Source organism: Macaca mulatta, chromosome 16 (assembly GCF_049350105.2).
Source record: "Macaca mulatta isolate MMU2019108-1 chromosome 16, T2T-MMU8v2.0, whole genome shotgun sequence".
Lineage (NCBI taxonomy): Eukaryota > Metazoa > Chordata > Mammalia > Primates > Cercopithecidae > Macaca > Macaca mulatta.
Window position 1 is genome coordinate 37,731,578 of NC_133421.1, and position 25,886 is coordinate 37,757,463.

General features: G+C 48.5%; 1 pseudogene; it reads right to left on the minus strand.

Annotated features, from left to right (window-relative positions):
- Positions 1–14,325: 14,325 nt before the first annotated feature.
- On the minus strand, positions 14,326–20,847 carry LOC106993941 (NADH dehydrogenase [ubiquinone] iron-sulfur protein 5 pseudogene; annotated as a pseudogene).
- Between the last annotated feature and the right edge of the window lie 5,039 nt (positions 20,848–25,886).

Here is a 25,886-nt window from a genome sequence, read left to right on the forward strand (position 1 = left end):
GCCATCCTGAGGCTCCTCTTTAAAGGCAGGGGCTCATGAATGGGCTCACTTGAAGAGCTTTAATGGGTACAATGGGACAGGATCCTATGGCTGATATTATTATTCCCTGTAGAGAAATAGGAGGGCTGAACTCCCTATTGTCCCTGGGAGAAGGGCAGTTTTTTGTTTAGTTCTTTTCTTTTCTTACTTTTTTTTTTTTTGAGACGGAGTCTGCACTGTCGCCTAGGCTGGAGTGCAGTGCCGTGATCTCGGCTCATTGCAAGCTCCGCCTCTTGGGTTCACGCCATTCTCCTGCCTCAGCCTCCCGAGTAGCTGCGACTACAGGCGCCTGCCACCATGCCCGGCTATTTTTTTTTTTTTGTATTTTTAGTAGAGACGGGGTTTCACCGTGTTAGCCAGGATGGTCTTGATCTCCTAACCTCGTGATCCGCCTGCCTCAGCCTCCCAAAGTGCTGGGATTACAGGCGTGAGCCACCGCACCTGGCCTTGTTTAGTTCTTTTCATATGAATTTGGCTCCTCTCCAAAGCTTCCAGACTCCAGTCATTGTCCAATGCCCTTCCTGACCTCATCCTGGAAGCAGGTGGTGAAATTTCTGCTCAGGTTCCTTAGTGTTTTGGTCCTCTTGGCCAGAGTCTCCCAACTCTGCTGGTTGGATTCTCTCCAGACCCTCTTCTTGTGGGCTCTGGGGAGCTGTGATGACTGCTGTAAAGAATCCCAGGCAGCAGGCAGATGGCATGTGGAATTAGCAATACGCTGGGATTTCTGGACAGTTGTTTTGAGAAGCTAAGGAAAAGGAGGGCAGTAGCAGAAGGATGGCAGGAAGAACGAGGAGTCAATGAAAGAATCAGGGGTGACGAGAGGAAACCAGGAAAGAAGGTGCAAGACGGGAGGCAGAAAGAGAGTTGCCAACAGAGGAAGGGAAGAGGCACAGAGGTAGAAGAAGAGGTGGCTGAGGGAAGTTTAGGGAAATGCTGGCAAATGTCATGAGATTCCTCCTTTCCTCCTTGAAAGTATTCCTGGGCTCCTCTAGTATTCCTGGTCCCTCATGACTAGGCAGCTTGGGCAAGGGGAGTGAGTCATGACCTAGCGATGAACCTTGTATGCCAGGATGATCATGGGGAGTTGGTGGCAGGCTTGTCTGACTCTTTTAGCAACAGGGCTCCTTAATGCGCTGGGCACTATGCATATAAAGAAGGAGAAGAGAAGACATCCTGGAACTTGCCATATCACCTTCCCTATGGCCTGAACTAACCTAGAGGGTCTAATAGAGACTACAAGTCCCAGAATACAGCACTGCACCTTGAGCTCAGAAGATGGGCTTGTACTGCATGATGGGCATGACAATGCACCAGGGCTGTCCCTCCCTCCTAAAGGCAGTCAACATAGCCTTTGTGCAGTGGGTTCCTAGGCAGGTTGAGGCAGAGCCTAGGCCAAACTGGGAAACAGCAGAGCTTTTGTCAGGTGCCCTCTGTCATGCCCTCCAAGGGACTTGTCCTAACCCGACCTTGATATTACCTACAAATTGAGAACAATAAAATGCCCAAGGGGACAATCAGCTGTATACAGGGCTGGCAGGCTTATAGTCTACTCAGTTCATAGGCACCTTAGAAAGTGGCATTCTGGGTGGATTTTCAAGGCTCCCCTCACTGCTCTCACTTTTCCTGTTCTCTGCGTCCCCCACCTGGCTTTTTGCTCCCAGAGAACCCTGGGCTTCCCCTGTCTGTGTAATTGCTTGCTTAATTGTCTGTCTTCTCTACTAGTTGTTGACTTTGCGAAGGCACAGACCACCTCTGTCTCATCTACCCACAATCTAGCTCAGTGGCTGGCACATAGTAGATGTTCAATAAATATTTGTGACTAAGCGACGGGGATGAGGAGTGTCTAAAGCCCAAGGCCGGTCATTGGTGCCAAATGAGTGCTGTGAGATAATGAAGAAGAGGACAATTGTTTCTTTTGGGGATGAGGCAAGGTCAGCGATATCTTCACACAATGAATGGGTGAAACCAAGTTGAATATGTTTTTAAAAATTAATTAATTAATTTTTGAGACAGGGTCTCACTGTGTTTTCCAGGCTGGGATACAGTGGTGTGATCAGGGCTCACTGCAGCCTCGACCTCCTGGGCTGAAGTGATTCTCCCATCTCAGCCTCCTGAATAACTGGGACCACAGGTGTGCACTAACATGCCCGGCTAATTTTTTACTTTTTTGTAGAGATGAGGTCTCCCTATGTTGTCCAGGCTAGTCTCGAACTCCTGGGCTCAAGTGATCCTCTCTCTTTGGCCTCCCAAAGGACTGGGATTACAGGCATGAACCACTGCCCCTGGCCCAAATACGTTTTATGATTCAGTGGAGAGGGAGAGGGAAGACATTCAAAGTTGGGGAGTGTGGTTTATGCAGAGGCACAGTGGTGGAAAACGCAAGCTAGTCTGGAGTCAGTGAGAAGCCTGGTTCTGCTCGAGCAGAGTCCCTGCTGGGACGTAGGAGAAAGGGCTGGAGTAGGCTGGGGCCTGGTTGTGAGAGGCTTTGTGGTCACCTGAGCTGAAGGACATCCTTGGTGGCGACACTGAAGGGATTACCCCATCACAAAGATATTTGCACTGAAACAGAGCAGTCTGGCATCATTAAGGTATGTTTTCAAGCACTATGGCAAGTGGTAGGAACTGTGGGGTTCACTGCTGACTCAGAAGCCAGGGGGTGGGGTGTGTGTCTGAGCTACAGTGACTGAATTAGGATTGAGAGCCCAGAGAGAAGGAAGAAGGGGCTCTTCAATCCCAGAGACCCCAAGCCCTGTCCAGACAAAGTCAGACATACTTACAGCCCCTATCCTTGGAGAAGCCAGTTTCACTTCCCCAGTTCCTGTAGGATCACAAGCACATTGGTGACTTATTTTGAAGTCTCCGCTGAGATGACACTTGCTTTCTGTGCAAGAGGAGGAGAAAATTACTCTCTTCTAAGACAGCTTTCAAACCAGAGCTATATCTTTTGCGGAGCCAAAGGGGTTTTGGGGTTTCAGGGAGGCAAGGGCAGGGGCTGCCACCTCACTCCAGAGGCTCCCAGGGGTACAGAGCTGCCTGCTTACCTCAACTCACTTCGTGGAGCAGGCTTCCAGACTTTGCAGTGCCTGGAACAGTCAGGGATGCTAGTGCTCCAGCCAGTGCTGCCTGCATTACCCAAAGTCAACCCACTGAATTTAGGGGCAGAATGAGGGCCCTGCTCTGATAAATGGAGAGCCCTGGCTCTGGGCATTTGCTTCTGCTCCAGGAGCTGGACCAGATTGGCTGTAGGAAGAGCCCAGAGTAGATGGAGACAGCAGCAGAAAGTGGTTTGATGTGAGCTACTTTCCATCTCCAAACAGAGGCCTCCAGCCTGCCCACCACCCCCAGCTGAGGCCTTTGATCCTCCACAGCTCCATAAATGTTTAATGCCACCGGCTGGGCAGAAATGAGGCAGGTGCTGAAACAGGGAGACAGGGGATAGGACTTAAGATGTACAATGTTGGCTAGATTATTTTCACATTGGAACTCTGGGATGGATGAGAGGAGGCTTTTCCCCATCATGTGGCAGGAGAAGTCCCAGGATTCAAATTTGTGGCACTAATAAAGAAACTCTTTGAAAACCACCAAGGGGCTGAAAATAAAATGAATAATCAATTGCAAAAGCCCAATCTCTGGTTTGATTGAAGGAGAAAGATGGAAAGTTAAATGACAATCAAATGCAAATACAGCTCAACAAACACCACAGCAATTACCAGGCGCAGGAACCACATGGTGCTTGCAGGCAGCGGGGGTTGGCAATTTGGAAGCCTGAGCCTGTGCAGAGGTGATGGGCAAGGGGCCATTTTAATGGACAGTTAAATAGATGCAGAAAACCCTGCATCTACTTTGCATACACTGCTGATGGGTGGGGAGCCGGAATTCTGGCATCCAGAGGGAGGTTGTGCTACCTTCCGTGGCTGCCTCTGTATCATTTTAGGAGGCCCTGAGTGCCTGCAGTGGGGTAAGGCCAGAGTGAGCACCAGATCAGATGATCAGGGAGAAGGCTGTACCAGTCTCATTGGATTCTTCACACCAGCTGGTGCTGATGGTTCAGGGGTTGAAGCTGAAAGAAGCCCGTGGGGTCCTTCACAAAGGACTCAAGGTGCTGGCCTTCCAACAGCCACTGTAAGAGTGGCTTTCTCCTCTAGATTTGCATAATGCTTTGCATCTCATTTGAATGCTATTAATTTGGTGTCAGTCTAGGTTGGCATGGTGTAGGAAAGAGAACAGCTGGCCTTCTCCATCTCCTCTGTACCCCAGAGCTTATTCTAAGCATAGCCTTCTGCAACTGGGGGGCATGAGGTCTCCACTTTCACCATCCCCTTCATGTTCCCTGACACTTAGAGAGTCTCTTAGTGAAGCCAGTTCCTAAAAGCCAAGGTTGCCTGGCATTGTGGCCACGAGCAGGGTTATGTGGAAGGAAAAAGAAAGGGTTCCCCAAGGTCACTCTCACCAGACCCAGAGACACCATGGGAGGATGCTGGGGGCCTTTGTCATTCCAAGCAATCAAGGCAGCTTGGCTTGGAAAGGGTCCAAAGATAATAACCAAGAGAGAGAAGGAACAAAGACAGGCAATAATCCCGGAGAAATATAGAGGGCTCTAGAAATAAAATCCTCTGAACTCAATATTTCTAGTGCTTGAACTTACATAAAATACATCTGTCCAGAGGCATTGGGTTTATGGTGCTGCTCTGGGGTTGGGAACCTGGTGCCAGGATGATGGTCATGTGATGAGAAAGTGGGTCACCAGGTGGGGTGAATTTCTGAGAAAGAGGGAAGAGGCCGCGGGTGCATCTTGTGGGTTGCCCCTGGCAGGTGGGCACCGGGAAGCTACAACGAGATGTTGATGATTTATTTGATTGAAGAGGAAGAGAAGTGCATTCCATGCAGAGGGAACAGCATGTATATGGGTAGGCATGACTAAGAAATGGTTAGTGGCACTGGATGGCAGCAAACAAGAATTGTGGTGTGGGATGTAGCTAGAGAGCTGGGGTGTAGCAAAGCTTAGTGGTTGGTACGAAATATCTAGGAGCCCTACCTGCCCACCCATCTGTCCATTTATTCATTCATTCTTCACCCTACTACCTCTCAATTCATTCATCACCCACTCATTCATTTACTGAATGAGTGAGCACTTATTGAGCACTGTGTGTATGCCAGGACCTGAACTAGCTACTGGAGAGGGAGAGCCCTCAAGGAGCGCTCAGATCAGGGAGGGGAAACAGCCCCAACACCCTGTAACACAGCATGTTTATCTCCACGAGTTACTTAAACAAGGCTCTGGAAGCCCTAGGGGCCAAGTCTCCCACTCTTCAAGCTTCCCAAGGCAAGGGTCCTTCATTACCTCCAGGGAGATCTTCCAGTCACACAGATCCTCCTGGCATCTAATACTATTCCTTCCTGCTACAAAAGCAGCCCACTTCTTATAGCCCCAGAATGGTGGGGAGTGTTTCTGATGTTCCTTCTCATTAACCCTTTATTTGGGGCTTAGAGGCATCACAGTCTCAGGAGAACCCAGGGGAAGTGATATGAGAGCATGGTCAAGTTTCCCTTAGACATCATAACCCAGACTTGGATACACTTCTAGCCACTTCCTTTCTTGGGCATGAAAATAGGACAGAAATTCCCAATGTCCCTTAATTCTAGCATATTCCCTCCCCCACTCCTCCTTGAACTACTTGTCCTCTATTTGTGACATCACAATGGTCTCTATGGCAACTGATTGTGAGGTCACCAGTCCTTAAAGCAACAGAATCTGTGGGTCCAGACAATGGCCTGCAAGAGAAAGGAAGAATACAAAATGGAAGCCTGGGATAGAGATCATCTCTTGGGAAAAGGGGAGGCCACCCAAGGCCTATCGGCGGGAGGGCTTCACTTCTCAACCCATCTGCACTAGGGCTGCATTCGGAGTAGGCAAGAGCAAGGCCTGCTAGAAAGGGACTGCTCATCAAGAAACTGAGGGAGGCTGGGTGCGGTGGCTCATGCCTGTAATTCCAGCACTTTGGAAACCAGAGGCGGGTAGATCACCTGAGGTCAGGAGTTTGAGACCAGTCTGGCCAACATGGCAAAACCCCGTCTCTACTAAAAATACAAAAATTAGCCGGGTGTGGTAGTGCACACCTGTAGTCTCAGCTACTCAGGAGGCTGAGGCAGGATAATCGCTTGAACCTGAGAGGCGGAGGCTGTGGTGAGCCAAGATCATGCCACTGCACTCCAGCCTGGGCAAAAGAGCAAGACACTTTCAAAAAAAAAAAAAAAAAAGAAAAAGAAAGAAAGAAAAAGAAAAAAGAAAAAAAGAAGCTGAGGGCTGAGGGTCATCCTGAGCATTGGCTAGACTTCAGAGGCAGGCCTGAGTTCAAATCATCCCAGCCTAATGTTTGCCTTGGGCAAGTTTCGGAATCTCCATTTCTTTACCTATGAAAGGAAAATGATGCTGCTTGCCTTTCAGAAAAGTATTCAGTGAGATAACCTGTTGGAGAGCTTGGCACATAGTAGATGCTTGTTTCTATCTACTTGTACTTGTTTCTGTTTCTTTTTCTATCCCCTCAGCCCTTAAGACTAGGGTCTTGCATATTATATGTGCCTTATTAATGTCTGCGATTGTAAGTGCACTGTAAGTGCAGGGTGAGGGCTAGAGGGCAATGTTTAGAGCAGGGGAAGTCAATGGACCTGGATTCAAATCCTCACTCTGCTACTCGCTAGCTGTAAGTCTTTGAGCAAATCACTTTTCTGTTCCTTGGTTTCCTAACTGTAAAATGGGAGATAGCAATATTGTTGTCTTCGTAGGGTTGATTAGGACTAAATGAGAGCCTGCAAATAAATAGCAGAGCTTGGCGCACACGAGTTGCACAATACTTAAACTTGAGTGAGGCTGTTTCTGCACGCGCTGCACAGTTTCTCTTCACCATCAGTTTTCAGGAAATGTGAGTTAATCTGTGGGGTGTCCAGAACTGGAGAGTGGATGAACCTCAAGAGAGGGCCATAGGACGGCAGTCTCTTCCCGAAGGGGGTGACCGCTCACTTTCTGGATTCCCCCTAGGTGGACACCCAGCTCATACCAGTCACAGGGGCTGGGTGCTCCTTGAAGTCAGAGTGAGCTGTGTCTCCCTCATCTATAAAGCCCAGACCAGGGCCTGACACATGGCACAGGTTCAGCAACAGTTAAGGTGAACTGAGTTAGAGGATGCCTTAATAATATACTGGCTAACATATATTCTGTGCATATTCTGTGCCAGGCTCTGTTCTAAGCATTTTACATTTTGATCCTCACAACAACCTATGAGCTAGATATTATCCCTTTTTAAAATGCAGAAACAGGCTAAGTAACTTGCCCAAAGTCACACAGCTAGTAAACAATGACGGAGCTGGGATTTGAACAGAGGCTACCTGGCTCTAGAACCTATGTTCCTTTTTTTTTTTTTTTTTTTTTTTTAAAGACAGAATCTCGCTCTGTGGCCCAGGCTGGAGTGCAGTGGCGCAGTGGCGCAGTGGCGCGATCTCGGCTCACTGCAAGCTCCGCCTCCCGGGTTCACGCCATTCTCCTGCCTCAGCCTCCGAGTAGCTGGGACTACAGGCACCGGCCACCACGCCCGGCTAAGTTTTTGTATTTTTAGTAGAGACGGGGTTTCACCGTGTTAGTCAGGATGGTCTCAATCTCCTAGCTTCGTGATCCACCCGCCTAGGCCTCCCAAAGTGCTGGGATTACAGGCGTGAACCACTGCGCCCGGCCGGAACCTGTGTTCTTAACTCCCACATTACCCGCAGCCCCGTGGGCTGGGTCCATCCATTTTGCCATATCTGCCACCACGAATTTCCTCCCCCAGCTCTCCCACTTGCCCCTATCTTCTCCCAGCTGAGCCCAGGCCCAGTGCAGCTCAAAGAATGGAAATTCTCTTCCACCCGCCTCAGCAATCTGCCTCCCCCTTTTCTGAAATAAAGCCACCGCCACACCGAAGCCACCGCCGGATCTCTTGCTTATTTCAAGTCCTCCTAAAGCTTGTTGAGTTCTTAACTTATTAAAGATAAGCACATGGAAATAGGGAGCAAATCTCTTTATTTATGACATAATCTCCAGCCCAGAAAAGCGGCAGGAACAGTGTTGCCTATATTAGGGAACCAATAGGAAAAAAATCAATTAGATCCGCCAGAGCGTTTCGCTATTAACTTTCTTCTGATGTTTCTCTTAAGGCTGATCATGGGGGTCTCCACTAGCAGCCGAGGTGGAGAAGAGAGGAGAGCTTTGTAGGAACAGAGGAAAGAATGTCACAAGGAAGACAGCCGACCAGGCTTCCAGACAGACAGGGGAATCTCTTCATCATGGTCTCCATTTAACCTCCATGTCTCTTGCTGCAGTTTCAGTTGGTGTCTTTAAGGGCAGGGGAGTCAATTGATCACTGTTGGCTTCTTGCAGACTTGAACCCCAAGTCTGACCACATTTTTGCAAGACCCATCGAGGGAAGGATCCTCCCTTTCTGAAAGAACTATATCTGGAGGGGCTCTTCTTGGCTGATATTTAGTAGGGTCTTCTGCCTCAAACAGCCCCATGCGGCTACCGCATGAGGTCTTCACATCCGGCTACCTGCCTCCAGGAGCACTTTCTATGCTATCTCCCAGAGATAGGGCTCACCCTTATTCCTGAGAGCCTCCGGTGAGGGGGGTGCTCTCGCTCCCATAGTAACCCCAGAATTCATCTCCTTAAAGGCTGGGGATCGTGGCTTGTTCAGTAGTTTTTCTTCAGGTTCAGGCATGTAGCAGGGGCTCAATAAATATTCACAGAATCAATAATTATTATAAAAGCCCCATTGATGGAATTCTCGCTCTGTACCAAGGCTGAGAAGGGTGATTTGTCACCCGAAGTAAGATCCCTTTGTTGCTCCCTGAACCGACAACCCAGAAAAGCCTGCCAGTTTTGTTGTTTTGTTTTTCCTTGTCTTGCTATTTGGCCAGGAGCAGCAGTAGCAGCAACTCCAAGAAGTAAGTATTACTATTATCATTATTTTTTGAGACAGGGTCTCACTCTGTTACCCAGGCTGGAGTATAGTGGCACAATCATGGCTCACTGTAGCCTCAACCTCCCCAGGCTCAGGTGATCCTCTCACCTCAGCTTCCCAAGTAGCTGGGACTATAGGCATGCACCACCACCCCTAGCTGATATTTGTACTTTTTGTAGAGATGGGGTTTCACCATGGTGGCCAGGCAGAGGAGGAAGCTGAGTCAAGGAGGAGAAGTAACTTGTCCAGGCTAATAAGTGAATTAGATATTCTATGTCCATCCACTGTTGGTCATTAGGAAGTTCTTCTTGAGGTCTAACCTAAACCTTTTCTGTTTCAGCAGCACTGGCTCCTTCTTAGTCCCATGGAAGCACAGATCAGCAACATTGCCCCTGCAAACTTCTCTCAGCTTAGGAGAGTCCACTTGCTCTTTGCACATTGTTGACTTGAAATGAATATTAAACACCAAACCTCATAGAGGCCAGCCCTGCTGGGCGGGCAATGAACCAACCCTCTTTATGCCTGTTCATTATTATAATTAATATTGAGCTGAGGTTGGTGACGACCTCGCCCTCGCCAGGTATTTGGGCTATTTTAGCAGCTTATTCAGATCAATGACAGACAGCTCTGAATAGATAAACTCCCCGCCATCCAGACGAATCAATTGCAACACTGCCGTCACAACAAGCCCAAGAAATCAATCTGATTTCAGGCGACATGGTAACTCAGTGCTGGGCAAGCTGATTTTAATTTCCGCGTGGCTGAGACCCAGCTTCCTCTGCTCACTGGAGCACCCCTCTTTCCCAGTTGATGCTCTGTGCACACAGGTGCCCAGGGCCCTCAGAGGACTCAGGCCAGGGGGGCAGCTACATGGAGGACAGGGTAACCAGGAAGCTGTGTTACTTTGAGGAAGACTCCTGAACCCCCAGACCCAGAAGGAGCTGACTCAAATCCACTGCTGGGATCCTTGTTTTGCTGGCTTCAGCTTCGATTTTCCGCTGCCCTTTGCAAAAAACCAAGCCTGGAGGCCTTTCTGGGCTGCCTCCCAAATCAGGCAGCTGCAGAGGTAGGCTGCCTATCTCAGGCACCAGGACAACTGCCCTTCTTGGTCTGGGAGATTGAGTTTGTCTGGTAGGGCAACAAAAAACTCATCAGGACAGATGCAGTCATGTATTGGGTGCCTACTTTATGCCCAGGCACCATGCTAAGTAGTTTATACACATCATCTTCCTAACCTTTGTGACAGCCCAAAGAGATCAGTAGCGATGATCCACATTTTGCAGGGAAGGAAAACAAAGCTCAGAGAGGTTAAGTAACTTGTCCTGAGTCACACAGTTTCTAAGTGGTAGAGCCTGGATTTGAACCCATGTGTATTAGACTTCTGTGCCTAAGCTTCAGCCACCACACTCTCCTAAAGATGACATCAGAGGTGCCCATACTCTCCCCCTGTCTAGATATTGCCTGGTTAAGTAATTCCTACTTGAGAGAGGAGGAAGCAGATTCTGAGAGGACAAGCCAGCGCATTTCCTCCAAGCTCCCAGGGAAGGGGAGCCTTTCTCATGAATTCTTACAATCAGCAATTGTTCCTTGAACTTTCATCTCAATGCTTCAGGTACTAAGTAGAGGATGTTGAGGAATGGGAGGGTCAAGAGGCTGAGCTGGCCTCCTTCCCACACCCCAGCTCTGTACCACCCCACTTCCACCCCATCCCATTAATAGGTCTAGATGGTGAGGTGAGGGGCTGGGACAGGCAGCAGTGTGTTAGGAGATGTGGCTTTGAAGTCAGCAGATCTGGGTCCAAATTCTAGCCCAACTACAACTTATTTGTTGAATACACCTGGGCAAATCTCTTAACCCCTTGGAACTTCCCTCATCCTGTCCATACAGTGGGGATAATATTACTCAAACCACAGGTTTGAGGATTAAGAGGGAAAATTGCATGGGAAGTGCCTGGTATAAAGTGGGTCCTCAATAGGCGTTGGGTTCTTTCCCCCTCTTGTCCCTGCTCTTTCTGAAACCCCATGCCTTGGGTGCCCAGTTCTGAATGGCGGAGGTCAGGGCATTTCAAATATGTTTTAGCCAAGAAACTCTTTTTTTTTTTTTTGAGACAGAGTCTCGCCTGTCACCCAGGTTGGAGTTTAGTGGGCGATCTCACTGCAACCTCCACCTCCCAGGGTCAAGCGATTCTCCTGCCTTAGCCTCCTGAGTAGCTGGGACTACAGGCATGCGCCACCACGCCCAGCTCATTTTTGTATTTTTAGTAGAGATGGGGTTTCACCATGCTGGCCAGGCTGGTCTTGAACTCCTGACTTCATGATCCGCCTGCCTCGGCCTCCCAAAGTGGTGGGATTACAGGCATGAGCCACTGCGCCTGGCCAGCTAAGAAACTCTTTAATCAAAAGACACTTTATGAGGATGGCAAGGATACAAAATAGATAAAGGGGGAGTTGGTCAGATGGTGATAGGGGGCTGGGAGTTCTCCTGGTTTGAGCCCCTCTCTCACCCCGGGCCCCATAGCAGCCGCTCAAGTGCTTTCCTCAAGCTCTGGGCCAGTGTGTAAAGGGCTGCCTCACTCTTAGGTATCTCAGGTCACGGGCTTCTCAGGAGCTCAGAAGTGATCACATCTGGTGATTTCTGGCTCCAACACTATCTCTCAGCCACCAGCTACCTTGAACCTGTTCTGGATTCAGGGCATGACAATTTAGGTGCCAAATAGGCAAAGCTGCTTCTGGCCATAGGGAGGCTGTATCTGGCTGCTCCAGGTGGGAGGTGGGGTTGGGCATCACAGCTGGGAGAGGCATAGATCTGGGGAGGGGTGGGCAGATGACCCAGGATTGTGCAGGGGGTCTCCATCCGTCTTGGGCAGCAATGGACTTGCAGGCTTCCATGGGAAGGAGATGCCTGTTCACCAGGCTCAGCACTTAATATCCTCCCCGAGGGAGGCGGGGACCACAGGAAGCGGAAGCGCAGTGGGGAGAGTGACATACAACACCATACAGTGAGCAAGTGACAGAAGTGAATTCAAACCCAGGCCTGTGGGCTCCAGAGGGCTGGGGCTGCCCTTCACTCTCTCCTGTCCATATAGTGGTTGTCCTCTACCCCCAGCTCTCTGCAGAGAATTATCTATCAGCCCTTTCACCCACCAAACACAGAACATGAAGAGAGAAACTAAAATTATAGCAGGAGGGAATAGGATTAGCTACTGGGAAGGACTTCCTGACTCATTAGCTGGTCTCTAGAATAGGTTATTAGAGAGGCAGTGCGCGCTCTCTCTCTGGAGGGATTTCAGATGGGGCTTCAGTTCAGCTGGGTCCCTGTGGCTTCCACTTCCTGAAAGCTACTGAGAGACAAGCTGACCCCTGATGTGTATGGCTTTGTTTTTCGTAACGTTTATATTTTGAATAGGTAATACCTGTACATGGTTCAAATAATAAGGGTATAAAAGGTTGTTCACTGAACTCTCCCTCCAGCCCCCATCTCCAGGTTCCCCTCCCCAGAGGCAAGCAAAGTTACCTGCTTCCTGTCTAGACATATACAAGCAAACACGGACACATATTTTCTTTCTTGAGTCCTATTTTTAATACACAAGACATAACATCCCCTGCAAGCTCTTCTGTGCCTCGCTTTTGTCACCTGACAATATATCTTGGAGATTACTCCGAATCAGTACATAAAGAGCTGCCTCACTCTTAGGTGTCTTTTTATGGTCACGGACTTCTCAGGAGCTCAGAAGTAATCACATCTGGTTTGATTAGCTTCACATTTCCATTTACAACCTCCTCGCCCAGAGAGGGCAAGAAACCTCTCCAAGGTCACGCAGCAAGGACTAGGGACGCGCAGGGCTTCTCCCCCTCCTCCTCTTCCGTTCCCAGCTCCTGTCTCCCACTACCTCAAGGCTGAGCGCCGCCCAGGCGACCAGAAGGGAGGGGGGAGGTCTCTAACTGAAATGCCCTCCGTGCTGCCCATTTGCGATCGGCACCTGGAGGGGCGCGCGGTTCGCAATGCGGGCGGGACCGTGGGGCTCCGGGTGCGGGCGGCGGCTGAGTGCCCACGTGGGTGCAGGCGAGGCCGGGCTGATTCCTCCAGAACCCCGCGCCTCGTGCTTCCCTGTAATGAGCTCCCAGGGCCCGAGGTGAGCTTCCTCGGCTGCTCACACGGCAGCCGCCTGGCAACAAAGAACACGGGGACTTTTTTCTTCCGTGCCTGACAGCTCATTAGAAGAATTAATTTACTCTAGCGTTTGCAGTTTAAAGGACATTATTTACTGGTTAATTGTTGTTATTACAAAATGTTAAATATCATTATTTATTTCCCAGGCCCTGACAACTTTCTGACAGGAATTTATTAGGTGAGACTATATCACCAATAGGCACCCCTGTGCGGGGCAGTCTAAGGGTGGGGGGTTTGCCCCTAGGCCTAGCTCTATAGGCAAGGCTGACACTCCGAGGGGCAGAACAGGAGGGGCTGCACCCTGGCCCACCCCAGGACAAAGGATCATTGTCTCCTCCTCATCCCCCATTTCTGCCCCCTGATGTGTGTGTGTGTCAGCGGGGCCGCGGGGAGCTGGCAGACAGGGGATATGCCTTGCATAAACCTGCAGTTTAGGGGTCAGGCTGGCAGTTACCGGAGGCCCAGCAGCCAGAATGAGGTCCAGACTTTGGGTCTTTCCTTTAAACAGTTATTTCCAAGAATGTTCCCCTCTCCTGAACACACAGAATTGAAGAGCTGGAATGAAGCCAGGTGGTCCGCTGGTGCTCAGAGCACAAACCAGTGGCCTCCAGGCTGTAAATGGCCTATGGACTTGAGTTTGACCTACTCAAGAGACTTCACATAAAAATCCACTTTGCTGGCTTCCTTTGAAAGATCAGACAATCTTGCCACAAGACTTGACCCACAGTCTTGCGTCAATTGGCGATGATCAGCTGGCACTGAAGGGCAGTGCTGTGCAAGGAGCATGCCTGCTCTCCAACAAAGGGAGGGTGCCACCTTCCCCCTTTGTTGCTTTTCTACATTATTTTCCTGGCCTCCGTGGGCATTCAAGTTTTCAAACCCAATCTACTCTAATGATCACATATAGATGTAGAAACTGAGCCCAGACAGGTTAAGTCTCTGATGGCCAGGACCACAGCCCCAGTCTACTTTTCTTTTCTTTCTTTCTTTTTTTTTTTTTTTTTTTTTTTTAGGATGGAGCAATCCTTTATTTTTATACACTTTGACAAGGAGGTTTTCCATAAACAACCTTTATAGTGGAGAACAGAGAACAGGAAAATCAACCTCCAGACATCAGCAGCTGCTCTGCTCAGGGCCGAGGCTCTTCCTTGCCAATGTGGTGAGACGGAGGGGTGTCCTTACCTTCCTTTATCAGCATATCCTGCTGTTTCCTGATGGTACCCATCATTTTCTGCCAAAGCAAACACTCTACGAAATCATCATATTCTATCTTGCACTCTTTCTCTGCCTGGATAACACTGATTCCATGGGCACATTCTATCCATTCTTTTTCAAAAGCACGGCATCGAGCAACAATCTTGTAGGGCTGTTCAGCACTCTGGATTGTCCACCATTGACCTATGTTAAGGCTGAACCTTTGCTGGATGTCTAAGAAAGGCACAGCGATCCGATACTCGTGTCCTTGTCTTTCTCTGGCCACCGCTTCAGAAAGACCCCCAGTCTACTTTTCACCACACTGTGCTGCCCCCTGAATTTCTCTGCTCCCACCTCCTCTGGGTCCAGTTTAGAGTGAGTTCAGACAGAGAGCACAGGTCTTCAGCAGCTTCAGAGGCAGGAACAAGAAGCAACCTAGTGAGAATTTACGAGGATCATGGCCTTATAAATAGCATCTACTTATTCATTCAGCAAACAGTGTCTGGGAATCTACTACGAGACGTATTAAAATGGTTAGGACCCAAATTGTGTTGTCAAGGATATTAGTCTGGGGACACTGTTCATGAAGCAAGTTACACAGTGACAATACAAGGAGATGTCCGAGTAGTAGAGGCATAGGAAGATGGGATTGGTGGGGCTGGAGAGAATTCATCCCTCATGCAGTGTTTTCTAGGCTGGGTGGACGGCCTGCATCCTCAAAGACAGCACATGTGTCTTATTTAATTCTCACAACATGGTGGATTGAAAATATTTGTCATCAGCTGATAAATAACGGCTATACCAGGCTTCAGACTCGCTGTCTAGATTCTTCCCCCAGGGTGGACGCTTGCAAGCCACTGCAGCCCTGGGGACCTTCTGTTCTAGCGGGTGGCACCCTTGCCAGTCTGTTGACTGGCAACCACATCTCACAACCAGGCTGATTACCCTCATTTTACAAGTGAGGAACCTGAGGCTCAGAGACAGACGAGAGAAGCTGGGTGTTGACGGGTAAAATGGGCCCTGGGAAGGAGAGAGAATTGTTGTTTGAGACCAACACCCAGCCTCGGGAAATGTGGGTCTTGCTGCAGACTTCAAACAATGACCCTTTAGACAAGGTCTTGGGTACCATCCTTTCCTCCCCGGGAACCTGACAGCAGTGGGTAGCCTCAAGAAAAATGTGGAGAACCAAAGGGAGATGAAAAGTTCTTTGAAAAAGTATGAAAACGGGTTCAATGGAGCCATTATTGCTGCTGTACTGTATACTATTATAAAGCTATTTCTGCCTGGCAGCCTGGTTTATGTTAGACCCTACCTCACTGCGTCCAGGTTACAGGCCCTAATTCCTCGTCTGGTGAGACAGAAAGAGACCAGCACTATTGGAGTGAATCCTGAGCTGATTCAGAAAGCGTACAGCTTGAGGAATTTTACAGATTCTCAGAATATCAGGGCTTGCTGTCCTTTGGAGGTCTTCACCACCCCCCTCATTTCATTTTATTGCCATATTAAATTTTTAAAAATTTAATTCACTTTTGGAATAGGTGATACGTGCCCAAGGTGCAAAATTCAAAAGGCGTAAAAGAGTATACGGTGAACGGGCTCTCCCACTGCTCAGAGGCAGCCAGTGCCAGCAATTGTTTCTGTTTCACTGTATTCAAAAATAGCATTGTTTCTCTTTTCTGTTCATGTAGAAAATACAGTAATTCCTGCAGAAGAAAGTAAAAAATCATATGTAATCCACTATTTGGAGTTGAACATTGAGTATTGTTCACATTTTTGGTGTTCACATTTCAGCCAGCCGTTTCTCTTTGCATAGATGCATGCATCTGTAGTCACAAACTTGCATAACCTGGTTTTATTACTTGTTTACATTAAATGTGATTCTTCAAAAATACAGATCAGAGAGGATACAAACTAAACTGATAACAATGAGTACCTTGGGGAAGAATAATGAGGTTGGGTAAGGATTGAAGGGACATTTTTTAGAATGAAAATATATTGGCCGGGCGCGGTGGCTCAAGCCTGTAATCCCAGCACTTTGGGAGGCCGAGACGGGCGGATCACGAGGTCAGGAGATGGAGACCATCCTGGCTAACACAATGAAACCCCGTCTCCACTAAAAATACAAAAAAAAAAAAAAATTAGCCGGGCGTGGTGGTGGCGCCTGTAGTCCCAGCTACTCGGGAGGCTGAGGCAGGAGAATGGCGGGAACCTGGGAAGCGGAGCTTGCAGTGAGCCGAGATCGCGCCACTGCACTCCAGCCTGGGCGACAGAGCGAGACTCCGCCTCAAAAAAAAAAAAAAAAAGAAAAGAAAAAAAAAAAAAAGAAAATATATTGATATAGTACTTCCTCCTGTTATTCCTCTGGAATCTGATTTTAAATGACTAGATCAGAGGCTGCTATTTAATCAATCCTTTATTATTGTGGTTTTAAGATGTTTGCAAGTCTTGCTATTATAGATAAAGCTGAGATGGACGTTTTTGTATCTTTTTGTAGGTTGGAGCAAAAGTAATTGCTGTTCTTGCCATTGAAAGTAATGGCAAACCCAATATATCTGTGCACACTTATCCAGTTTTCCTTCGGGGTGCTTTAAGAAATGGAACTGCTGGGTCAAAGGTGGTGTATACTTTACGGCTTTTTGATCCATCACGTCAAATTTCCTTCCCTCTGGGCTGTCCCAATCTCCTGTTCCATCAGCAGAACCTGCCCCCTACTCGCACATCAGATTTGTTCAACACAGCACACATGTAAGGTCTGTGAGATAGTGAGGCAAACTCATGGTAGGCTGGGACAGCTTCTTCTCGGGGTGAAGAACCCTAGGATGCTGGCAGCAGCCCAGAGGGACCTCAGTGGCCAAAGGGAAAAGTAGGAGGAGCAAGGAATGGGTGTAGAACCCCCAGGCAGGTGGGGCAGGGTCCTCCACCAGTCCAAATCACAAGGCCAAAAGTTGCACAGCAATAACCCAAGGCTGGACCTGGATCCCCACCAGGGACCTAAGTGCCACCTTCTGCAGTGGCACCGCAGAGCTAAAAACACAGCCGAGATGGTTCCTCTTGGAGTTCTTCTAGCTCATGAGAGTTACATGGCCTCAAGATCATGTGGACATGGAGGACCTTCTAGGACTGGCTCCAACTCCTGTCTTCTCTAAGTGTCTCAGATTTGATTCCAGGTCTCCTCTTTGCTTCCAGGTGCTTGTCACTGCCCAATACTTGTGGGTGTCACCCACAGCCTTTGTACTCTTAGATTCTCTGGCAAGTTGACCCCATTTCATTTGGAAAACTTCAGAAGAAATGGGGCAGACACAAGATGGACTTGCTGATTTAATTGAAAAGATGGTATTCTGAAAGCACCCCCTCCCCTCTGGAACCCAGCATCTTCACAGTAGCTGAGGTTTCCTCTTGATGGGGCGAAAAGAGAAAGCCCAAGATTGCATCTCATTGGTGAGATGAATAATACATTTGAAGCATCTCACAAACTGTGTTTGATCCGCCTAAAGCTTCAACCGTTAACGTATTTCTCTTTATCCCCAGCAAGGGAGGGCTGGGAACTGTCAACATTTTCCTTTCTGCCTAATTTGTGCCTTCTCCATAAAGAGAAAAGCAGGGGCTGGGGGAGGGAAGGAGACAAGAAAGGGAAGGGTGACACACACTCCCTGGAACAATGCAGTGAGTCACAGGACTGGGTGGTGTTCCCAGGGCCTGGGAACACTGGGGGTCATCAGGACACAGCAAGGGGTGGTTGACTCTGGGGAGAGGGGCTGTGCTATGTGTGCTGGGACCTGTCTGCAGGACTGTATGCCCCTAAGAAATCAGTCCCTCGGAGGGTTCGTCTCCTGTGTTTCTGGTGGGAAATCAGAGGTGGGAAATTGAGCCTTGCCAGTTGCCAAGCACCAAAGATGCTTCCTTCATCTCATGGGAAGCAGAGGGTAATGGTGTTAAAAACTGCCCCTGACTGAGCTCAGGAACAGCACTGTGCCTGTGTTTTTACTAACATGCTTCCAGTCACTCTGTGTCTCTCTGCAGGCCGACCTTAGTGTTAAGGATCCTATCCAAGGTCACGCTGAAGGTAAGAGTCAGTCTACCTGGTCCAGAAGTTCACATTCTTAAGTGCAGTGCCATTCTCCCCCTCCCCGAGTCTCCATGACTTTGCCTACCTAGGCTCCTATTCTGGAGTAGGGTGGTTACGAGCAGACTCTGGAGGAATGGGGGTGTGTTCTGAATCCTCTCACCAAGCCTCACTGTCCTCGTGTGTAAAACGGAGGTGTTAACAATAGTACCGACTCCATAGGATTGTGGTGAGATTAAATAAGTAAATATCCTCCGGTTCTCAGAGCAGTTCCTGGAGCATGGGACACACTGTGTGTATTAGCTCGTTTGTATTTTTCCCACTTCAATGAGCTGGTCTACGTGTGTATGAGCTCTTATTCCCAGCCTATTCTATTCCACAGTCTGGGAGCAGCCACTCCTCCCAGCTGGCCTTGAACCTATTTCATCTCCCCTATTGGGACGATCATCTCTGTTTCAATTCACATTATTTCCTAGCCCTCTTCCTCCCCTACCCAGCCTGGTTTGGGGCCCCACCGTCAGACCCTACCACATAACCCTCATTCCTAGAAGCTTCCCTGAGATCCCCCCAGAGTACCGTTGATGCATATTTCACCAGGTCTTTTGCGTGAGTTCTTCTTTTTTCTAAATTAAAAAAATTATTGGTTGGTTTGTTTGCTTTTTAAGAGATGCGGTCTTGCTGCATTGCTTAGGCTAGATTCGAACTCCTGGGATCAAGTGATCTTCCCTCCTCAGCCCCTGAGGAGTTGGGACTACAGGCATGTGCCACCATGCCTAGATTAAAATTTTATTTTTAATTGACAAATAATAATTGTATATATATTTATGGGGCACACTGTGATGCTTTTGTTTTATTTTTATTTTAGAGACAGGGTCCCACCGTCACCCAGGCTGGAGTGCAGTGGTGCGATTATAGTTCCCAGCAGTCTCGAACTCCTAGCAGTCCTCCCGCCTCAGCCTCTTGAGTAGCTGGGACCACAGGCGTGCAGCACCATGCCTGGCTAATTTTATTTTGTTTTATTTTTGGTAGAGATGGGGGGTCTTGCTTTGTTGCTCAGACTGGTCTCAAACTCCTGGCCTCAAGTGATCCTCTCTTCTCAGCCTCCCAAAGTGTTGGGATTACAGACATGAGCCACTGCGCCCGGCCTGATGTTTCAGTATATGTTTACAATGTAGAATGATTAAGTCAGGCTAATTAACAAATCCATCACATGATCTCACTTAAATGTGAAATCCAAAAAAGTTAAAGTCATGGAAGTAGAGAGTGGAATAATGGTAGCTGGGCACGGTGGCTCAAGCCTGTAATCTCAGCACTCTGGGAGGCTGAGGCAGGTGGATCACCTGAAGTCAGGAGTTTGAGACCAGCCTGACCAACATGGAGAAACCCCATCTCTACTAAAAAATACAAAAAATTAGCCGGGTATGGTGGCGGGCGCCTGTAATCCCAGCTATTCAGGAGACTGAGACAGGAGAATTGCTTGAACCCAGAAGGCTGAGGTTGCAGTGAGCCAAGATCGCACCACTGTACTCCAGCCTGGGCAACAAGAGCAAAACTCAAAAAAAAAAAAAAAAAAGAATGATGGTTACCACAGGCCCAGGGAGGGGGTTGGATAGGGAAAGAGGAACTGTTAATCAAAGGGTACAGAGTGCGTGATTTCTAATAGGTCCTCTCATTCCCATGGACTTTGCTGATTTGGGTGGCTCTTTTATCTCCTGTAATGGCCAGTACAGAAGGCGTCCATTCCCTTGGTAACCAGCCGCACACTTCCGCATGTGGGAAAGCACCAAGAGAGATGACATCTCTGGGAGGGAAACAGAGCAGATAGTCCCCACTGGGGAAGGAACAAGGGACCGAGGAGAGAGAGAGATGCTCCTAATAACTAGCAGTGCGTCTCCATCCTAAGCCACTCATCCCTGTACTTCAGTTTCCCAGCCTCCTTCCTCTGCCGATCCCCTGTGGGGAAGCTGCTCATTGTGTCCACCCTTAGTCCCCCAAGCTGCAGCTGTGAACTGGGCCTTATGCGCAGCAGCCAAGAGGCACCTCAGAATTCCCAAGTTCGGAACAGAAGGAAGGAGTCTGCCAAAGCAGGCGGTGAAACTAGATTTTGGGGAGGACTTCAAGTGTGGTTGGTGAGAGGGTGGTCCTGGGGAAGGGAGACCTCTCTCTTCAGGGCAAGGCAGGCCTGGGGTCCCAGTAGCCTGGCCTGCATGCCTGCCCAGTGCCCCAGAGCCCTTCTGTTCAGGCCTGGCATCCCACAGAGGTGGCATTCTGCTCAGGAGCTCAGAGCGCAGACAAAGAGGCGTGCATTGCCGGGAATTGATTTGCGGGAGCAGCGGGGGCTTTCTCTTCCTCCTTACTTCCCTGGTCTTTGATCTCCTGTCCTCCATAGTCCATTTCTCCCCCTCCTTCCCTTGATTTCTTCCTCTTTCTCTTTCTTTAGCTGAATCATAGCCGCTCCCTAGAAGGCAAAGGCTGGGGGAGGCAGTTCTTTGTCCTCTTTTTCCCTTAACTAGGTGGGTCCTCGCTGTCCAGATTTCAGCCTTCTACCCAAGTCATGAGGCAGGATTTGGCCCATGGGGAAAGGATACACACACACACACACACACATTTCCAAGGCAAGAGCTGAAACAGAGGCAGAAAAATCAAGGAAAAGGGGAGAGGCAAAGAGAGAAAGGGTTCAACCGTCAGAAAGACAGTAAAAGACAGAGATGAGGAGAGTCAGAGACAACGAAAAAAGAAAATTGAGCAAATTAAAAATTTTACAACCATCCAGCAAGTCTGCAAAAATGATCTTCCCCGCGGTCTTTCATTTATCTCATTATCTGACTCCTAATGTGCTTTTTCCCCCCTTTCTTTTCTCGCCACACTTGGTGCAAAATCTTATTAGATTTTTTTTTTTTTTCTGGCAGGGGCTTCATATAGTCTTTTTCATTACATTTCCTAATAAAAGCAATCACTAGGACGGCACGGCTGGAGGATTAAAAAGCCACCTCAGCAGCCTCCTGGCCAGCAGAACCACTACTCGTGGGAGCCTTGTTCACACTGCCAGGGGAGTGGGCCAGCCCCTGCCGGCCCCGGGTCAGGGAAACCCAGGCTGTGCTGTGGAATGTTCCAGGGCACAGATAGGTTCATGATACCATGGGAGAAGAACTGAAGGAGGGGTCCCTTCCTGGAGCTATTGTAGAGCAGGAGTGACAGACACCTGTATTTAACCCAGCTGATCCCAGCTGATTTTTGTTCCTGAGGAAGGAATATTTTGGGTCTTTTTCTTTGGACTTTGGCCCACTCTGTCCTATAGCAAATTTTTATGAATAACATCTGTGATATAAAATATTTATCCCCCTTTTGTTTTGAAATAGGGTCTGTCATTCTGTTGCCCAGGCTGGAGTACAGTGGTGGGATCTTGGCTCACTGCAGCCTTGACCACCCTGGCTCAAGTGATCTTCCTGCCTCAGCTTCCCAAGTAGCTACAGGTGTGCACCAACACACACAACTAATTTTTCTATTTTTTTTTTTTTTTTGTAGAGACAGGATTTCACCGTGTTGCCGAGGCTGGTCTTGAACTCCTGGGCCATGGCCTCCCAAAGTGCTGGGATTGCAGGCATGAGCCATCATCCCCAGCCAAATCTTTACCTTTTGAATAGATTTTATTTTGTTACCTAGACTTTTTTTTTAAGTGTGTATAATACACATAACATTTACAATTTGCAATTTAACCGTTTTAAGGGTACATTTCAGTGGCATTGAGCACATTCACACAGCCATCACTGCCATCCATCTCCAGAACTTTTTCATCTTCCCAAAATGAAACTCTCTCCCCATTATACACTGACTCCCTTTTGCCATCCCTTGGTAACCAATAGTCTCCTTTTTGTCTATGAATTTGTCTATGTCTATTTTAGGTACCTCATATAAGGAGAATCATAGCATTTCTCCTTTTACGTGTGCCCTGTTTCCCTTCACATAATGTCCTTCAGGTTCACCCATGTTGTAGTATATGTCAGAATGACATTTCTTTCTTCTTCTTTTCTTTTTTTTTTTTTTTTTGACACAGGATCTCATTCTGTCACCCAGGCTGGAGTGCGGTGGTGTGATCACAGCTCACTGCAGCCTCAATCTCCTGGGCTCAAGCGATTCTCCTACCTCAGCCTCCCGAGTAGCTGGGACTACAGGCTACCACACCCAACTAATTTTTTGCATTTTTTGTAGAGAGGAGATTTTGCTGTGTTGCCTAAGCTGGGTTACCTTTTTTTTTTTTTTTAAAGCCAAATAATATTTCATTGTATGAATATGTCACATTTTGTTTATTTCATCCTTGTTAAGAACAGAAACATTTTCACATAAGGAAAGTGAAAAGCAGAGAAAACCCACCAGATTCCCATTAATACAATGGTTCTCTCATTTCTCTTTTGCTAATAATTATACCTCCATCCCATCTCTGAACAATCCTGTCCTCCCAGGGCTCCTCCAAACCTCTCCCAGAAAGCAGCTTGGCAGAGCATTTGGCATTTGGTAAGGGCCAAAAGTTACAGGGAAACAGCTCTGATAAATCAAGCTAAAGGAGAGCAAGGAAACCCCTATAAAGTAGCAAGACATTTTATTGCCTGGGTTATAAATTGGCCTAAAGGTATTTCACACATCAGCCTCCAGGATGACTTGGGCCACACATTGAGTGCCACTGGATTAACTACTCAACTTCATAAGGGGGTGACTTTGAAGAGAACCATAGTCATTTGGAAATATGTGGTCTGGTATGTTTTAAAATAAAGGTACAATAATCAAGTTAAAAACAACTTTTCAATGACTTGTTGCTTTGAAACCACTTAGGCCACCCCTGGTTAACCACTGCATCCCTCAGGTGCTCGGCCAGGGCTGCACGAGTTGGTCCCAATCAACACTTCTCAAAGACCCAAGAGCATCGCAGATGTAGGGGAGCTGCAAGGGAAGCCATTATTGGAGAAGTGTGCACATGACTACCTGGAGTGCTGCAAGCTGCTCCCAGCAGGGTCTCCCCAGTCTTAACCACTGGTTCGGTTCATGATGATAATACTTTATATCTGCATGGCCCATTGGGATCCTTTTACCTTTCATTTTTTTCCAGTCTCCTCTAGGACCTTTTTTTTAAGACGTAGTTTTGCTCTTGTCACCCAGGCTGGAGTGCAATGGTGCCATCTCGGCTCACTGCAACCTCTGCATCCCAGGTTCAAGCAATTCTCCTGTCTCAACCACAGCCTCCCGGATTCAAGTGATTCTCCTGCATCAGCCTCCTGCCTAGCTGGGATTACAGGCACCTGCCACCATGCCTGGCTAATTTTTGTATTTTTAGTAGACACAGAGTTTCACCATGTTGGCCAGGCTGGTATTGAACTCCTGACCTCAGGTGATTCACCCATCTTGGCCTCCCCGTAAAGTGTTGGGATTACAGGTGTGAGCCACTGCACTTGGCCTGTTCTTTTTTTTTTGAGACGGAGTCTCACTCTGTTGCCTAGGCTGGAATGCAATGGTGTGATCTTGGCTTGCTGAAACCTGCACCTCCTGGGTTCAAGCAATTCTCCTGCCTCAGCCTCCTGAGTAGCTGGGATTATAGGTGCCCACCACCATGCCTGGCTAATTTTTGTGTATTTTTAGGAGACACAGGATTTCACCATGTTGGCCGGGCTGGTTTCGAAGTCCTGACGTCAAGTGCTCCGCCCACCTCAGCCTTCCAAAGTGCTAGGATTACAGGCATGAGCCATCATGCCCAACCTCCTTTGTTCTAAGTCTCTGCCAGCCTCATCCCTGTCCCAGACCCCAGAAGATAGCAGATCCTGCTCAGAAGTGTAGAGCACAGAGGTCACAAAGACTTCCTCACCAAGCTCCTTTCCTCCTTCCCTCTTCCAGTGGCAGAGCCTCTGAAATGAAATATGGACTTCACCGGCCGGGCGCGGTGGCTCACGCCTGTAATCCCAGCACTTTGGGAGGCCGAGGCGGGCGGATCACAAGGTCAGGAGATCGAGACCATCCTGGCTAACACTGTGAAACCCCGTCTCTACTAAAAATGCAAAAAATTAGCCGGGCGAGGCGGTGGGCGCCTGTAGTCCCAGCTACTCAGGAGGCTGAGGCAGGAGAATGGCGTGAACCCGGGAGGCGGAGCTTGCAGTGAGCCGAGATCGCGCCATTGCACTCCAGCCTGGGCGACTAAGCGAGACTCTGTCTCAAAAAAAAAAAAAAAAAAAAAAAAAAAATGGATTTCACCACCTTTCTTCTCTCTGCATAAGCAGAAGTATTTATTCTCTTCTTTTCCCCTTTCCTTTTCTTTTTTTTCTTTTGAGGCGGGGTCTCACTCTGTCACCCATGGAGGTTATTTATTTTCCACGTGCCCTTAACAACGGGGTCTTTTTTTTATAGGCTGACAGACACAGACAGATGCCCCCTCTCCCACCTTCCACTGGTACCAGCCCTTTCTGCATCACACCCTTTCTCTTTTTAAGAAGCTGCCTTCTCCCTTCCATCAATGCTCCAGGGGGCTTTTATTTTTCTTTTATTCTCAGCTGCCTATCAATCAAGGGGTGGGGACACTTTATCTGAACCCTTGGTGAGCAACAGCAGCAACCGGCAGCTGCCAGGGCAGTGGGAACTTCATTTTCAGTGCTGACGTTTATAAATGTGGCACAGAGTACCAGTAGGGACTGGAATAAATCAAACAGCTTCTCCAGAGGTCCCTCGGGGATGCTTTAGAATTTCTTCTCACTGGGGGCTCCTTCTCTTTCTTTGCAGGCATGGGTTGGGACAGGGAATGCAACGTGGAATGAGCCACATTCTTGCCCCATCTTCACAAAAGAACTGAGCAGGACCCAAGACCCAGGGTGCTGAAGAGTGCGAACATCAGCCTCACTCTTGATTTGGAGAAAGGGTTGGGGTGAGCAGTCTTGGGTAAGGGTGGGGTTGCTGACTCTGTTGCTTTTTAGTGATCAGTTGCCTCATCTACAAAATGGGAGTAAAAATGCCTGCCTGTCCACTTCATGAGGCTGCTGTGAAGATAAAATGAGATGTCTGTGAGTGAGTGCCCTGAAACCTGCGACAGGCTTAGGCAACTTGGCAAGAGGTTATGAAGGAGCAATGGTGAGGAGCAGAGTTCTCCAGCACCCCAGGGCATCTGGAGAGCTTTCAACGGGCTCTAGGCAGACCTTCCCCGGCCCATCCCAGGAACCTCCACTTTCTTTTTTTTTTTTTTTTTTTTTTTTTGAGACGGAGTCTCGCTCTGTCGCCCAGGCTGGAGTGCAGTGGCCGGATCTCAGCTCACTGCAAGCTCCGCCCCCCGGGTTTACGCCATTCTCCTGCCTCAGCCTCCCGAGTAGCTGGGACTACAGGCGCCTGCCACCTCGCCTGGCTAGTTTTTTTTGTTTGTTTTTAGTAGAGATGGGGTTTCACCATGTTAGCCAGGATGGTCTCGA